Source organism: Pinus tabuliformis, chromosome 2_2 (assembly GCF_031772625.1).
Source record: "Pinus tabuliformis cultivar Carrire ecotype Pingquan chromosome 2_2, CPIR1, whole genome shotgun sequence".
NCBI lineage: Eukaryota > Viridiplantae > Streptophyta > Pinopsida > Pinales > Pinaceae > Pinus > Pinus tabuliformis.
Window position 1 is genome coordinate 1,199,568,795 of NC_142300.1, and position 17,631 is coordinate 1,199,586,425.

A 17,631-nucleotide genomic window follows, 5' to 3' on the forward strand; every position below is an offset into this window, starting at 1 on the left:
GTAGGGATTAGGGTGACAACCCCTACTATGAATGTTGCACCTTAGCTGTACACTTTGGGTGACCACAGGGCTCAAGCAAATGCATCTCTTTTCCATTTCGGTTTCTTGGGGTTATTCTTCAATTAAATTTTGCATTTAGGATTGGCAATCTAAATATAAATATCTTAGAAGTGTCCCTTTCTTCATTTTTTTGGGGTATATGGTGTTGTCGGAATGTTATTATCTTTGAGAATTAGTCTTTTGATATGTGCTTCTTTTGATGAATATGGTCCTTCACCAAGTAAAACACATCGCAAACATTTCTATTCCATCAACTATATGAACAATCTACCAGCTAGTTTCTTTGATGGAGCAGTGAATACACTAGGCAGTGGATACGAAGTTCACATCACACTTCAAGGGAATGTAAATATTCACTTCAGCTGGACTTGTGGTCCTGGAGCAAATTCATTGGCATAAGTCACTACTCTATGGGGACTTATATTTTGTGCCAAAAAGATAGGTCCCAACACATTGTTTGTTTTCACTGATTCCAAAGTTAAAATTGACTAGGTTAGTGGTTGCTCGGATTTTGTCCCGCCACTTCTATACAAGTGGAAATGTGGGATAAAAGAGTTGAAGTCATACTTCAAAGAGATCTAGTTTTCTCACATATACAAGGTTCAAAATTCTATGGTAGATTGTCTATCCAAGTAGGGGCTCCACTGTCAGATGGGCGTTATGCATTTGAAAGTTTTCATTCAGGATGCAGTCCATAGTTCAGGCACGTTCCCGATTTTGTGATCTTTCATTTGACAAAACATTGTGGCTTTTGGTTTTAGAATGTGAGGAGACTTTATTTAGTTAATCCTTTTTGTCAAACTATGTGATACTTCTCCAATGAACTTTCTTTTGGAACATCTCAATATATTTGAGATATATATTATGTATTTTTAGTAGACGATAGTTTTGAGTCTTGTTTTTCAGTATACAATACATGATTTGTCCTTTAAAACATACAGACTCATGTAAACAATTTTCTCTGGTTTGTTTTTTCTTCCTTGAAAAAAAAAATGAAATTTTCAATTTTTTTTTTTTTAAATAAATAAATTAATAAATCAAAGGTTGTCTTGTTTGTTTTTTCTTCTTTGAAAAAACATGAAATTTTCAAAACATATTTAAAATAAACAAATTAATAAATAAAAATTGTTGCATACAGTCTTATTTTTATTACTTAAAAAGTATAATCCCATTAAAATAAATTTTTTGTTTTCTCTATAATTAATAAATTGCTAAAACTATTTAATATCAACTCAAGCATAGTAGTTTTGATTCCTTAGGCAAGTCTAATCCTCTTGACTATGCATGTTAATGGACAATGTAACAAATTTGAGCATACCTAATGACTATTTTGGAACTTCTACTATTATAAATCTCATCTTTTGACAAAATTCAAATATTAGAAAACTGCAGATTTCTCCATGATTATTAAAAAAAATACCAAAACTTCAAGTATAGTAACAAACAATTGTTCCTTGAGTTAAAAATAATCTTAGACCTATCACTTCATTATTTTATTTTAATATTAATTTGGTTGAAAATGTTAATTTCAATATTTTTATTAATATTATATTTTACAATATATTATAATATAAAAGTTTTATACTTAAAGTTAATTTAATAGGTAATATTTTAAGATAAAAGTAAGAATATTAACTTCAAATATAGTAACAAACAATTGTTCCTTGAGTTAAGAATAATCTTAGACCTATCACTTCATTATTTTATTTTAATATTAATTTGGTTGAAAATGTTAATTTCAATATTTTTATTAATATTATATTTTACAATATATTATAATATAAAAGTTTTATACTTAAAGTTAATTTAATAGGTAATATTTTAAGATAAAAATAAGAATATCAAATATATATATATATATATATATATATATATATATAAAAAAAATCAAGATTTGAATTTTGTCAAAAGAGGAGGTTTATAATAGTAGAAGTTCCAAAATAGTCATTAGATATCCTCAAATTTGTTACATTGTCCATTATCATTCATGGTCAAGAGGATTAGGCTTGCCAAAGAATCAAAACTACTATGTTTGAGTTGATGTTAAATAGTTTAAATATTTATTAGAGAAAAAATAAAAAAATATTTTAATGGGATTATACTTTTTAAGTAATAAGAATAAGAGTGTATGCAACAACTTTTATTTATTTATTTTAAAAATGTTTTGAAAACTTCATTTTTTTTGGGAGAAGAAAAAACAAATAAGACAACAAGTTTGATTTATTAATTTATTTATTTAAAAAAATGCCTTGAAATTTTTTTTTTTCTTAGGGAAGAAAAATTAAACAAGATTTCTATTGAAACCAAAAATTGTTTATATGAGTCTAGTCTATATGTTCTAAAGGACAAATAGAAAAGAAGACTAATATACATATTCTTTAAAATTGTTTTTGTTTGGCTAAGAGTTTATCTATATATATATATATATATATATATATATATATATATATATATATATATATATATATATATATATATCTTTTATAACTAATTTTGTTTGGCTAAGAGTTTGTCTTGCTCCTACTTAACAAAACAAGCTAATGGCCCATGACCCAAAAGGCCTTTGGGAGGAGTGAAAGCATTCCCTCTTAAAGACCATCAACCAAACAATTCCAGGTGTTTTAGTTTCTTTTAATTAACAATGATGAGAAAACCTGCATTAGCAAATAGCAACCAACAATGATTGTCCCCATTATTAATTTGAAAAATTAAATTAAGATAAATTCTCTCTATTTTAACATTAAATATTTTAACTATCTATATATAACTAATATTTCATAAATTTAGTTAATTAATATTTTATAAACTTACTTTCAAATATAACTACTATTAAGTAATAATTTTATTATATATTAAAAATATAGTAAAAAACATTGAATATAAATATCTCAAACCATTTTTATGTATCAATTTAATATTTAAAATTCAGCACACATTTACTTAACCATCCTCCTTTACCCATCCTCCTTTAATTAAGAATTGTATTATTGCAAATCTACCTCTTAAAAAAAAAAAATCAATGAATTGATATGTTTCATAGGGACATCTAAATAATTTCATAACCAGTGAATGTGCTCTAGAACATTAGCGTGTCATGCCTTTTATTATGAACATGAGCATAGGTTAGATAAATATCAACTTGGTAAAGTGGTAAATTTTATTAAGAGGATTAATAATCAAAGAGGTTTTGAGTTTCAATTATTTTTGGGATTTTAGATAAAGATTGCTGCTCAAGTTTATATATTCTAACTTGAGAAGACAACTAAGCGATTTTGGTATGGCCTCTATCAAAGTGTTAAATGCAAGGTTGATCCATTGATTCTAGAATGTGTCCCATAGATATAGTTATTTATGATGTCATATAGTTATAAATGATGTCATGTATCCACAATGCTAATTTAAGCGAGTCGAATTTGGGTGGAATTCCTCCATCAAATTATTGCTAAAAATGATTCAACGTGTCTAATAAGGAGAGGTTGCCACGGGAAATGGTACCTTCCCATTGTAATCCAAGGGGTAATATGTCCACCGCTCTTTAAGTAGTTTGATGTCTACAACGAAGGCTAAGCCACAAACATACCATTTGGATAACGACCCATATGGATTGGATGGGGTGGCCTTTCTAATCGAAAAAAGAGCCTCCAAATCCATTTTATTGTGACGATCCATGGATGGTTGGAATTAATGATCATATTCCCACATATTATGTCCATAAGAAACAAAATCATGAGAATCCGAATAAGGTTGAATATAAGGTACTCCACTAGCCATGTGGTTGTATAGTTTATCATCGTACGATCCATGGATTGTTGGAATTATTGATCATCTTCCAACATATTATGTCCATAAGAAACAAAATCATGAGAATCCGAATAAGGTTGAATGTAAGGTACTCCACTAGCCATGTGGTTGTATAGATTATCATCATCATATAAATGAGTATCGGAATACAACATTGCCATGTGGTTGTATAGATTATCATCATCAGATAAATGAGTATAGGATTACAAAATTTCCATGTTGAACGGTTGATAGTTGATGCAACTATGGAGACTTCCATGATAACAAAATTAGGTTATTTTAAGCATGATCATCATCATATAAATGAGTATAGGAATACAAAATTTCCATGTTGAACAGTTGATAGTTGATGCAACTATGGAGACTGCCATGATAACAAAATTAGGTTATTTTAAGCATGAATAAAACGTTTAATGCTACTTGTACTTAACATTTATTTTTTAAAATTAGTTTTATTCATCTGAAAATGCATAAAATCAGTCATATCATTTTATTTATCCACTCAGAAATTGGAATATACTATTTTAAAAAGTTCGAAACTAATTTTAAAATGATGAAATATTTAATTTAACACATACATTTTAGAATTTTTTATAAAACTATAATAAAAATGTTTTATTTGGAACAATTAGTTTTATTCATCTGAAAATGCATAAAATCAGTCATATCATTTTATTTATCCACTCAGAAATTGGAATATACTATTTTAAAAAGTTCGAAACTAATTTTAAAATGATGAAATATTTAATTTAACACATACATTTTAGAATTTTTTATAAAACTATAATAAAAATGTTTTATTTGGAACAATTAACTAAAAGTGAAGTCTTTTTGAAAAAGAAAAAGAAAAAAAAAAATAATCACAATATGTTTTTCCATAGGCAAGTATAATAAGAGGAACATAAATGTTTTAAGTCATTTTCAATGTATGTATTAAGTGAATGATATTAATATATATTGTATGTATATTATTACTTTTAATTTTAGATTTCATTGATATTTGTCAATAAATAATAAAAATGTTTTATTTGGAACAATTAACTAAAAGTGAAGTCTTTTTGAAAAAAGAAAAAGAAAAAAAGTAAAAGAAATAATCACAATATGTTTTTCCATAATAAAGTATAATAAGATGAGCATAAATGTTTTAAGTTATTTTCAATGTATGTATTAATTGATTGATATTAATATATATTGTATTTATATTATCACTTTTAATTTTAGATTTCATTGATATTTGTCAATAAATAAGGATGATAAGTCATAAAGGGGCGATTTTAGGTTTTGTGATTATCTAGGGATTCATAATGTAGCATTCCTACTTAATCATAATTCTAAATAACTATATCAATAAGGTAACGTGAGTTAGTGTGAAAATTGGTATCATTTTCAATCTTCAAATTGAAATTTTATAAACTGAGCTTCGATGAAGATATTCTTGAAAAATCATGAAATTTAGATGTTGAATGGTTCATCTCTAATTTAAGTTGAAAGAGAGAGAAGTTTTGAAAGTGTACATTTGACAAGTAATTTGGCTAGAAGAATTTGGCTTATTATATGAATTGGTGAAAAAATAAGATCACCATTATGATTTCAATGAATGAATAATATCATTTCAAATGACTCTCTAAATTAGACACAATCAAGTGTCGAAGAACATGCCAATGAAATGTTGAAAATAAATTAGCGAATTCTAGTTTCCATGCTAGACCTTCCCAAATATGTTAATGTGATTATATTGATTGATTGAATTGTAGATGCCTTGTTGAGTGGACCAATGACCATGATAGAATTCCCAAATTTTGATTGAATTTTAACTTATAGGAATTTGAAACATGAATAATAAATATCATCATTGATATTTCCCCCTTTTAGGTGCAACGTAAAAAGTATGAGAGTAGATCTAAGTTTGGGCTTTTCGATTATTTTATTCTTTAATGTTTCACCACCGTATCTAGTGGTTTTGTTGGTTTAGTTTAACCATTATCGCTCAAATAATGTGTTAGTTTTCGGTTGACCAATAACTATTTTGACTTGATCAATGTGGTAGTTTTAGGCTCTACTTGAGTTGATATTATATATCACACATCTCAATAGTTGATAGTTGAGTTGGATCATTATATTATATATCACACATCTCAATGCTTTTAGAGTGGAAAAATTGGAAGAACCAACTCATAGGGCCATTACTATTGGTGAATCCCTATTGTAGGGGCCTCTTAGGCCTATGTAAGTCATCATATATAATACATTAAGTAAATGTGAGTAACACTTGGTAAACATGTAAAGTAAATGAAAGATTGTTATGCAAATGCATAGGCCGAGCATGAAATTTGATGAAGATTGGATAAGAGCTTGCCAATGTGATGGGATTGTCACATGGTAAAGTTGGGGAAAATTTTGTTTAGAAATTTTAAATGTTTAATTTAAGAGTGAGTTTTCATTTTTTAGAAATAAGTTGGAGAAGCTATATATATATATATATATATATATATATATATATATATATAACTATGTGTAACTACAATTCTAAAGTTGCAAACCTGTCTGTACCTTCAATCTGTGTGAGCTAGAAGGTATTTCTGTGTGGGAGACGTAAATGAACATAAATTTTGGACTGTGAGTTATGTGCTTATTAATTGGTTGAGATTGAATATAATTCTTGTGCTTAAGGGTGAAAATGTGAAGTTGGGTTACACTTTTTGCCCTTTTTTGAGAAAAAAATATAATTTTTAGAAGTTTTTCAACTTTCGGCAAGCCAAAGCAATTTTTCTGTTTAGAATTTCATTTTACAATAAAAAGAAAACTTGTCAGAAATTTTATTAGCTTTCTATTACTTATTTTTTGGAATTTTTTTATTCACATTTGATATGTCAACTTAGCAATTGTTTGATTGTGTGTTCTTTAAAAATCAAGGGATTCATAACACATCATGTTTTTGAGCACTAGTGTATTATTTGTTAACTTTGCCTTTTTGAAAAAAAAATGTGTTGTAGCAATCCAGACAGACTCTACTTCGATATCATTATATTTACGAAACCAATTGATGCACATCATAATTACTAGAATTTTTTGAATTGAATCAATATGAAAAAACTGCAAATTTTGAAGATGTTTAGCTGAATGTCAAATTTCTCAACATATTAGTTATAAATTAAAAATCTAAAAACTACCCATTACAAAAGATGAACCATATCAATTTTCTCAACATATTAGTTATAAATTAAAAAATTTAAAAACTACCCATTACAGAAGACAAACCAATGTAATGAACCATAAATTATATATATATATATATATATATATATATATATATATTTTGGAAGATACAGATTTTTTATTTCACTGAATCATAATGACCTTCAGAAATTTTTTGCACACTACTTTTTAGAAAATTAATTAAAATTAACAAATTTCTATGAAATTCCATAAAATTTATATCTACTGAAAGTAGATTCAATTATGCAAATTCTAGTTTTTGTTCCAATAGTAAATTCACCAAATTTGATGGAGTTTAAGCATTCCGAAATTGGAAAAAGGTGACTAGAGCCGAGCTGTTGCAGACTTGCAGGTTAAAACGGTTCGATGAATTAAAATTACATTCGGCTGAAATTGTGTTTGTTGACGACGCCCGTTAAAATAAATGGAAAAATAGTTCGGTCGAATTATATTTAAAAGTTCGGCTGAAAAATAAAATGATGCGACCCTTTGAAAAAATGTTTCACCCGAAACGATATAAATAAATGGAGCTAAAACTTCATTTTTGCACAATTTCCTCATTTGGAGTGAACTTTTAAGGTAAATCTTCTCGGCTGAATTTTTTGGAGTTAATTTTGAAAGTAAGTTTTTTGGGTTGAACTTTTTGGAGGAAAATTCTTGGACTTAATTTTTAAAGTAAGTCTTTTGGGCTAAATTTTTTAAGTGAGATTTTTTTAGTTTAATTTTTAAAGTAAGTCATTTGGGTTGAATTTTTAAATTGAGATTTTTTGGCTTAATTTTTAAAGTAATTTTTTTGGGCTTAATTTTTAAAGTAAGTCTTTTAGGCTTACTTTTTAAAGTGACCTTTTTGCGCTGGATTTTTAAAGTGAGGTTTTTTGAAAGTAAAATTTTTTGGCTGAATTTTTAAAGTGAGTTTTTTTTTTAAGTAACTCTTTTGTGTTGAATTTTTAAAATGAGTTTTTTGGTCTAACTTTTGAAATTGAATTTTATTTTTTTTAGGATTTTTGAAATTGACATTTTTGGGTTGGATTTTAAAAAACTACATAGATTGAATTATCACAGGAAATCAAAGAAATTACAAGAGAAAATATGATCGAGAAAGAGACATTGAGGCTCGCACAGATTAGGGGAGAAACTATTACAAAAGAAAGAAGGAAGAAAGCGTAAATATTGAAAGGGAAAATCAATCTCAACTAGAAGTTGAAGCAAGTATGTAAATGTAAATATTATAAATGATATTTAAAATTTAACTAGTGTATTGTGAAATTTAATTTTTAATTGATGAATTAAATTGAAAAATATTTTGCAATGTAAATAGAGTAAGATATTCCTCATAACATTGATGATGAGATTGAAAATGTTGAAAGACAAAGTGAAAAAGATAATAAATCAATAATTGATGATGTTGAAAGAGGTTCAAATGAGGAAGTTGAATCATCATCAAGTATATATATATATCTATATCTATATCTATATCTATATCTATATCTATATCTATATATATATATATATATATATATATATATCATGTGTATTATTGAAATTAGACATATTTATTAATTTCATTTTTATGCAAACTCTATTTTTTAATTTTATTATTTAATGAATATTTATACCCATTTACATTTAATTTTCATATGTACAGATGAAATCAATATCGATGATGATATGTTAGAAAATGTTGGCACTGACATATATGGAAATAAAAAAGCTGACCATATTGTACGATATCGTGTTAAGGTCATTATTGAGAAGTTCTTCAAAGATGAAAGTTTGAAATTTCAAGCTCAAATTTTGGGAAGTCTCTTAACATCAAAGAAATTAAAAGACACTACAACTCTATTGGGTATTCGAAAATCAACGAAAGATAAAAAGGTGAAGGAAAATGTGATTCAAAATATAAATAGTGCTCTACAAAAAATTGGAAGATCTAGAAAGAAAAACTATGTAGCTGCACGTAGAGAAATACAAATGGCAGTGGTTTCATCAAGTACTAAAGAAAATCGTTTGGTAAAAGCTGTGGCAAAAATATTAGGGACTTCATGAAAAACATTGCACAAACATATGAAATTTCGATTACAAATATATGTAAATGATGAGCTCACTTATTGGACAATTGTTTTTAGGAAACCATACAAAGATAGACTTGGAGAAGATGTTAAAAAAATAATATATGAATATTGGATAAAAAATTCATGTGTTTCACCAAAAGAAAAGGATGTGATGTGGTGAAGAATAACACAAAATAAGTATGAAGAACATGCAAAACATATCTTGGACACCACTCAGATAGAGTTGTTCAATAAGTTAATAGAAGAGAATCATGGAATTAATGTCTCAATCAGTACTTTTGTGCAACAAAAACCATGGTATGTTAAACCTATCATTGTACGTGACACTTGTTGTTGTTATCATGTGGAATTTCAATCATATTATGCGACACCTCGGGGCGCTTATTGGTGATCTAGCCCATAAGAATCAGGACGACGAGCTGAGCAAGGTGGTACCATTCAATTGTTAGTGAAAAAAATTTCAGGCGATCCCAAATTTCAAGTACATAGGATCAGTGCATGGTAGAAACTAGAGCTCAAACAATGGCCAGTGAGAAGATCGACAAACTTGAACAATCCTTGCAAGCCATCCAAGCTCAGCTTGACAGACTAACTGACACACTCTCTAAAGGCAAGGAGGAAGCCCGCGAGGAGGCATATATTGGCAATGGACATAGTGAGGGTTAGTCTAGCCGCTCTCTTCACCTCTGGGGCACCCACCAACAATCCCGTCCGCGATGTCCCAAGATGGATATGCATAAATTTGATGGTTCTCACCCGGCCGCATGGATAGCACAAATGGAGCAGTATTTCAATCTGAATAACATCTTAGATAATGAGACTCAGCTTATGGTGGGGAGCATGTACTTGGACAATGAAAGATCGTAATGGTGGGAATGGCATCAACGTTGCAATGGAAGTTTTATGAATTGGGCCACCTTCAAAAAAGCTCTTACAGAGCGCTTTGACCAGGAATCTTCTTTTTTGGGTCGTCTCACTAAGCTTCGACAGACTGGCACAATGTATGAATATGTTACAGCCTTTGAAGCCTTAGCTTTCCGCACTAGGGATCTCTCAGATGCGTTCTACATGGAATGTTTTATCAACGGTCTTAAAGAGGCCATACAAGCCAACGTTCGACTACACCACCCTCCCACATGGTCGGAGGCTTGCAAGGTAGCTCGTAACATGGAACGTGCGTTAGCAGCCCAGTCCATTCGCCCAAATTTCTCCGCCAAGGGTCGCCCCCCACAGGCTCACAGCACGACTCAAAAACTTAAGTTTCAAAAGGTGTCACCTGCAGAAATGGCCGAAAGAAGAAAACAGGGATTATGTTACTATTGTGATGAAAAATACTCCCCAGGTCATAAATGCAAGGAGCCTAAATTTTTTCAAATTGATGCCACTAATTACAACTCATCGGAGGAAGACCCACCACTTGAGGAACCGGAGGAGGTAGAAGAGGACAACTAGAAGGACAATGTCCTTGACGAACCAGTTATTTCGCTGCATGCTTTGGCAGGGATTTATTCACCTCAAACTCTCAAAATCAGAGGTTTTATTAAACATCGCCCAGTAGTAGTCTTGATTGATAGTGGAAGTACACATAATTTCATCCATCAAAAAGTCGTGGAAGTAGTGCGTTGTTTTGTATGAGCAGTTTCTAACTTCCAAGTCCAAATTGCGGATGGGGGAACAATGAAATGTGATGGCCGCTATGAAAATGTCAAACTTCAAATGGGGATTATCAGTTGAAGACCCACATGTTTGCCATACACATGGGAGGGTGCGACATTGTCCTCGGTGTTGAATGGCTTCGCAGTCTTGGGCCAATCACAATGGATTTTCAGGAGTTATATATGAGCTTTAAGCAGAACAACTCCACACATACCCTCCGTGGACTCCAGGCGGGAGCTCCCTCTATCATCAGCTCACATAGGATGGAAAAATTACTAAAAGAGAGCCATCGTGGCGTTATCGCTCAATTTAATGCCATCCAGGCCGTCGAACCCAATTCTCTGCCGATTCATCCTTAGATGCAACAGATTTTCAATAACCATCTGCCAGTCTTTAACAAGCCTCATGAGCTTCCACCTTCGTGAGGGGAACATGATCATAGCATCAACTTGGTTCCAGGGGCCCAACCACCAAATGTGCGCCCATACAGATATCCATTCACCCAAAAGAATGAAATAGAAAAAATAATCAAGGAACTTTTGGAAGCAGGTGCCATTCGTCCCAACATTAGTCCTTATTCATCACCGGTGGTCATGGTGCTCAGGAAAGATGGGGAATGGCGGATGTGCCCAGACTTCAGGGCCCTCAATAAGTTGACAGTCAAAGACAAATTTCCCATCCCGGTTGTTGATGATTTGCTGGATGAACTCAATGGGGCTCAATTCTTCACTAAGTTGGATCTTTGCTCAGGCTACCACCAAATTCGCAGGAAGGAAGTTGACATTCTAAAGACTGCTTTCAGAACTCATGAAGGCCATTATGAGTTCCTGGTCATGCCATTCGATCTTTGTAATGCCCCATCTACTTTTCAGAGCCTTATGAACCACCTTCTCAAACCATATCTTAGGAAATTTGTCCTTGTCTTCTTCGATGACATCCTCATCTATAGTTTCACTTGGGCCGCACATCTTCAGCATGTAGATCTGCTCTTGCAACTGCTCCACAAGCATAAATTATTTGTTAAGATGTCCACATTTTATTTTGGCATGGAAGAAGTTGAGTATTTGGGCCACATTGTGGGGCGTGAAGGTGTCAAGGTGGACCCCAAAAAGATCCAGGCAATGCAGGATTGGCCTCAACCTAAGACCTTGAAGAGCCTGGGAGGATTTTTGGGTCTCACAGGCTATTATCGCAAATTTTTCCGCAATTATGGTCGCATTGCGAAGCCCCTCACTCAACTCCTCAAGAAAAATTCATTCTTCTGGAATGATGATGCACAATAGGCATTTACAGCTCTAAAAAATGCCATGTGTTCCACTCCAGTCTTAGCACTACCTGATTTCACCAAATCTTTTGTCATTGAATGTGATGCTTCAGGTATGGGTATTGGGGCGGTCTTAATGCAGGAAGGTCGACCCTTGGCCTTCACAAACCAACAACTAAGTGGGAGGAATCTGGGACAATCTACCTATGAGAAAGAAATGATGGCCATCTTACATGCAATAGATGCCTGGCGACCTTACTTACTGGGGTGACGTTTCCAAATCCGCACAGACCATCACAGTCTTAAATATTTTTTGGAGCAACGCATATCCTCCCCACAAAAAAATAAATCGCTCGCCAAAATGCTAGGATATGATTATGAGATCATTTACAAGAAAGGGCGCGAAAATAGTGTAGCAGATGCATTATCTCGCCAATTTGATGAGGAAAGTACCCTGCTCGCAATTTCCCTTCCCATTCCAGAATGGATTGAAGAGGCTCGCAGGGAATGGTTTTCACATCCCGGGCTCTCCCAACTCATTACTCAATTGCAGGCGGATCCAAATTCCACCAAGGGCTACTTGTGGCAGGATGAGATTCTTCGCTACAAGGATAGAGTCATAATATCACCAACATCCACCCTCAAAAGCCGCATTTTGGCAGAATTGCACTGATCCCCCACTGCAGGACATTTAGGCTTTCAGAAGACATATGCTCACACTAGAAGATCATTTTTTTGGACAGGCATGAAAAAGGACATCCTTACTTTGTAGCAGAATGCGATGTCTGTCAACGCCACAAAGGGGAGACAATCAAAGCACCAGGCACATTACAACCATTGCCCATCCCGACATCTATATGGACGAAGGTTTCTATGGATTTCATTACAGGTCTTCCAAAGTCGGGAAACAAGTCAGTCATCATGGTGGTTGTGGACCGACTTTCTAAGTATGCTCATTTCTATGCCCTACCCCACTCGTTTACACCGACTTTGGTCGCTCAATCTTTCATGGATGAGATCTTCAAATTGCATGGCATGCCCACTTCTATTGTGTCTGATCGTGACCCGATCTTCACCAGTAAATTTTGGCAGGAACTCTTCAGGCTACAAGGCACCCAACTAAAACTCAGTACTTCCTATCATCCACAAACGGATGGTCAAACTGAGGCCGTCAACAAATGTCTGGAAACCTACCTTAGGTGTTTCACTTCAGAAAAGCAACATCTATGGGTACAATGGTTGCCTCTAGCTGAATGGTGGTATAACACCAACTATCATGCCACCACCAAAGTGACTCCCTATGAAGCAGTTTATGGTCAACTCCCTCCTTCCCCTACTTCTTATATCAAGGGGTGCTCCAAGGTACAAGCAGTGGATCAACTCCTACAAAACCGCACAACCATGCTCGCCCATCTTAGAGAGAATCTTCATCAAGCTCAAAACCGCATGAAGCAACAGGTAGATCAGCATTGCTCAGAGTGCCAATTTCAAGAAGGGGATCAGGTATTTTTGAGGTTGCAACCATATAAGCAAACTTCACTCAAAGACAAGGGTTGTCATAAACTATCTCCAAAATTCTACGGACCATATCAAGTACTTCAGCGCATTGGAGAAGTGGCCTACAAGCTAGCTTTGCCACCCACTGCAAAAATCCATCCATTTTTCCATGTCTCATGCCTCAAGAAAGCGATTGGGAACAATTGCAGAAATTCAAACCAGTCTACCTGAATTGGATGAAGAAGGGTCAATCTGGCTCCAACCTGAACAGGTCCTAGACACATGAGAACGGCACTTGCGTGGCCGCATGACAGGGAAGTCCTCGTGAAGTGGAAAGACACCCCTCTGGAAGATGCAACCTGGGAACCAACCACTATTCTTTAGCAGTTTCCGCAGCTTCAGCCTTGAGGACAAGGCTATTCTTAAGGGGGAGGGCATGTTAGGGTCCCACCCTAACCCCCTTATTCATGTAGTAGGATCGAGTCATAGTTATAGTTAAGTAAGGAGTCAATAAAGCCCATATTAATAATTGTAAGTGGTTAACCAGCAATTAATGACGGGACCACAGTTAGTTGCAAATGGGCCATGGTATTAGATAGATGGTATTAATAAGAACCATGGTATTGATCCATGGTATTTCATGTATGATTCATATATAAAGGATAGAGACTCCCTGCGAGGAGCATCGTGTCTTATTTTGTAATCGAGCTCTGCTCTATTGGAGGTTGCCCCCTCGAAGAGGCAAGTGAACATTGCTTTCTGAATAATAAAATACTTGTTGTTGGTTCTCACTATTCTATGTTTTGGGTATATTTCTTCGCATATTCTGTATTTCGGTATCGTCTTGCAGGTTAAGAGCATAACAAGGTCATGGAATAAAATTCAATGAACATTGGATATGGTCAGATGGATGCGCAGGTCAATTCAAATCTGCATGATCATTCTTTTGGTTGTGTTGTTTTCATAAGAAAAGGAGAACATGATGGTGCAAGGGCATGTATAAAACGAGCACTTTGAAGATATCAAATGGACCACTCTGTAGACAGGCTTGTCTCAGCTGAACATGTTGTTCAATGGTGTATGTTGCACTAAGCTATCAGACTAACCCATAATGGGAGGTATGAAGGTATGTACATATATGTACAAATTAACATGTATATAGTTTTAATATATGATATTTTTTATTGATTTTCTAATTTTAAACATTTATAAATTATATAGTTTAAACAATATGACAATGATTATCTTGAACATATATAAATTGTATTTTAAAAAACATATTTAAAATATTGTTTGAATTTACTATAGGTTTTTTTCGAATATTGGAGTCGAAGATGTAGATAGATCGATTACATATGAAGCTGAAACAATAAAAGGGACTAAAAAATTTCATTCAATTAAAACAAAGGATTACCGAAATGCATTTGTATTTGATAAAAGAAAATATTCTTGTTTTTGTCCTCTTTGCATAGAGGACGCACAATCGAATGATATTTGTGAAAAAAATATGCATGTAAAACCTTGGCAACATACAAAACTAAATACAAAGGGGAAAATGTTAGTTCCAAGCTTCGAAGAGATAGAATCAGAGGAGACTAAGGTGATCGAGTTTTTGATCTTGTTAGAGAAGGTAACATTTCAATTGATTTCAATATATATATGTTTTATGTTTTTAAAATCAATGTGTATAAGTATCTAGATAATAGTTAAAATATAGAGCTCTAGAAATAGATAATAAAATCAAGTCCATATTGATAAAGTTAATTTCATTTAAATTATGATATGAATTTACACTTGTTTTATTATGTAGGAGATTTTTTCATTGTAGTTGCACCCACTAACAACGTAGAAAATGTCAAGTATTATTTGATACAATGCACTGAACGAAAAATGAAGTTATTGGAAGACTATGATGATAACGGTTTATATATGAAAGAGGGTCTATTATACTAAAAGGTTATTTTTTCCAAGAAACTCACCAAAATGAGAGTAATGTTTACTTTCAAGACTATCAACCTGATGCCATAAGTTGTCAATATAGTCACTTGGTGTGTGCAGCGCATAAAGTTGATAGAAGTTCAATAAAAAAACAATTGAAAGTTAAAAAATGGAGAATGTCAAAAGTTGACCATGAACGGATCATTGAAGATGGCATTCCATTAGAATTTTTTTAATTGAACTGCCCAACAATTTCTTCTACTTGGATTCATCTTTGAGAACTTAGAGTTCAAGTACATTGTCAACATTTCTTTTTGTGCACTCTTAAGTTGTACATTCTTAAGAATGTGATGATGTGAAAGCGATAATCATTGGGTCTTGTATTGAGTTACAAAGTTATATGTATATTGCTTGTTATGTATACATGTATTGGGGATTTACTTCTTTGTTAATTTGTGATGTATATTGCATTGTTACTACTCTATTAATTTGTGATTGTGGTTGGTTGAGCCGAGCGCTGTTACTTCTCTGTTAAGTTGTGATTGTGGTTGGTTGAGTCATTTACTAAGAATCATTTACTAACATTATAAGAATGATTGAATGCAAAATGTACCAACTAAATGCAAATTTACTTTCATTTCTACATATTCATGAACTTAAATTATATGTAAAACCTTTAAAAGAATCAAACCATGCACATGCATCATGCAAATTGTTATCATTGTTTTAGACATCTACATCAAATTATACTTGATTCATTCAAATGCAAAATGTAGACCACATTTTGTAATTTTTACAATTTTAATAGATTCATTTTAAATAAGTCAAGACAAAACAACTTTAAAGAAAACCTAAGAATCATCTACTAACATTATAGGAATGATTGAATGAAAAATGTACCAACTAAATGAAAATATGTAAAACATTTAAAAGCATCAAGTCATGCATGCATCATGCAAATTGTGGGCCATGTTTTATAATGCAATTTTATCTAACTTATGTAAATGTGCATTCAAACAACTTTATATTAAAATTTAACTATCAACCGACATCCATAGTAGCCTTTCTATACATGAATGCAAAATGTACATGTACCATATTTTATAATGAAATTTTAAGTTATCATTGTTTTAGACATCTACATCGAATTATACTTGATTCATTCAAATGAAAAATGTAGACCACATTTTGTAATTTGCAATTTTAATAGATTCATTTTAAATAAGTCAAGACAAAACAACTTTAAACAAAACCTAAGAATCATCTACTAACATTATAGGAATGATTGAATGCAAAATGTACCAACTAAATGCAAATATGTAAAACATTTAAAAGCATCAAACCATGCATGCATCATGCAAATTGTGGGCCATGTTTTATAATGCAATTTTATCTAACTTATGTAAATGTGCATTCAAACAAATTTATATTAAAAGTTAACTATCAACTGACATCCATAGTAGCCTTTCTATACATGAATGCAAAATGTACATGTACCATATTTTATAATGCAATTTTAAGTTATCATTGTTTTAGACATCTACATCAAATTATACTTGATTCATTCAAATGAAAAATGAAAACCACATTTTGTAATTTGCAATTTTAATAGATTCATTTTAAATAAGTCAAGACAAAACAACTTAAAAAAAAAAACCTAAGAATCATCTACTAACATTATAGGAATGATTAAATGCAAAATGTACCAACTAAATGCAAATATGTAAAACATTTAAAAACATCAAGCCATGCATGCATTATGCAAATTGTGGGCCATGTTTTATAATGTAATTTTATCTAACTTATGTAAATGTGCATTCAAACAAATCTATATTAAAAGTTAACTATCAACTGACATCCATAAATCGACATCCATAGTAGCCTTTCTATACATGAATGAAAAATGTACATTACTATATTTTATAACGCAATTTTAAGTTATCATTGTTTTAGACATCTACATCAAATTATACTTGATTCATTCAGATACAAAATGTAGACCACATTTTTGCAATTTGCAATTTTAATAGATTCATTTTAAATAAGTCAAGACAAAACAACTTTAAACAAAACCTAAGAATCATCTACTAACATTATAGGTATAAGAATGATTGAATGCAAAAGTAC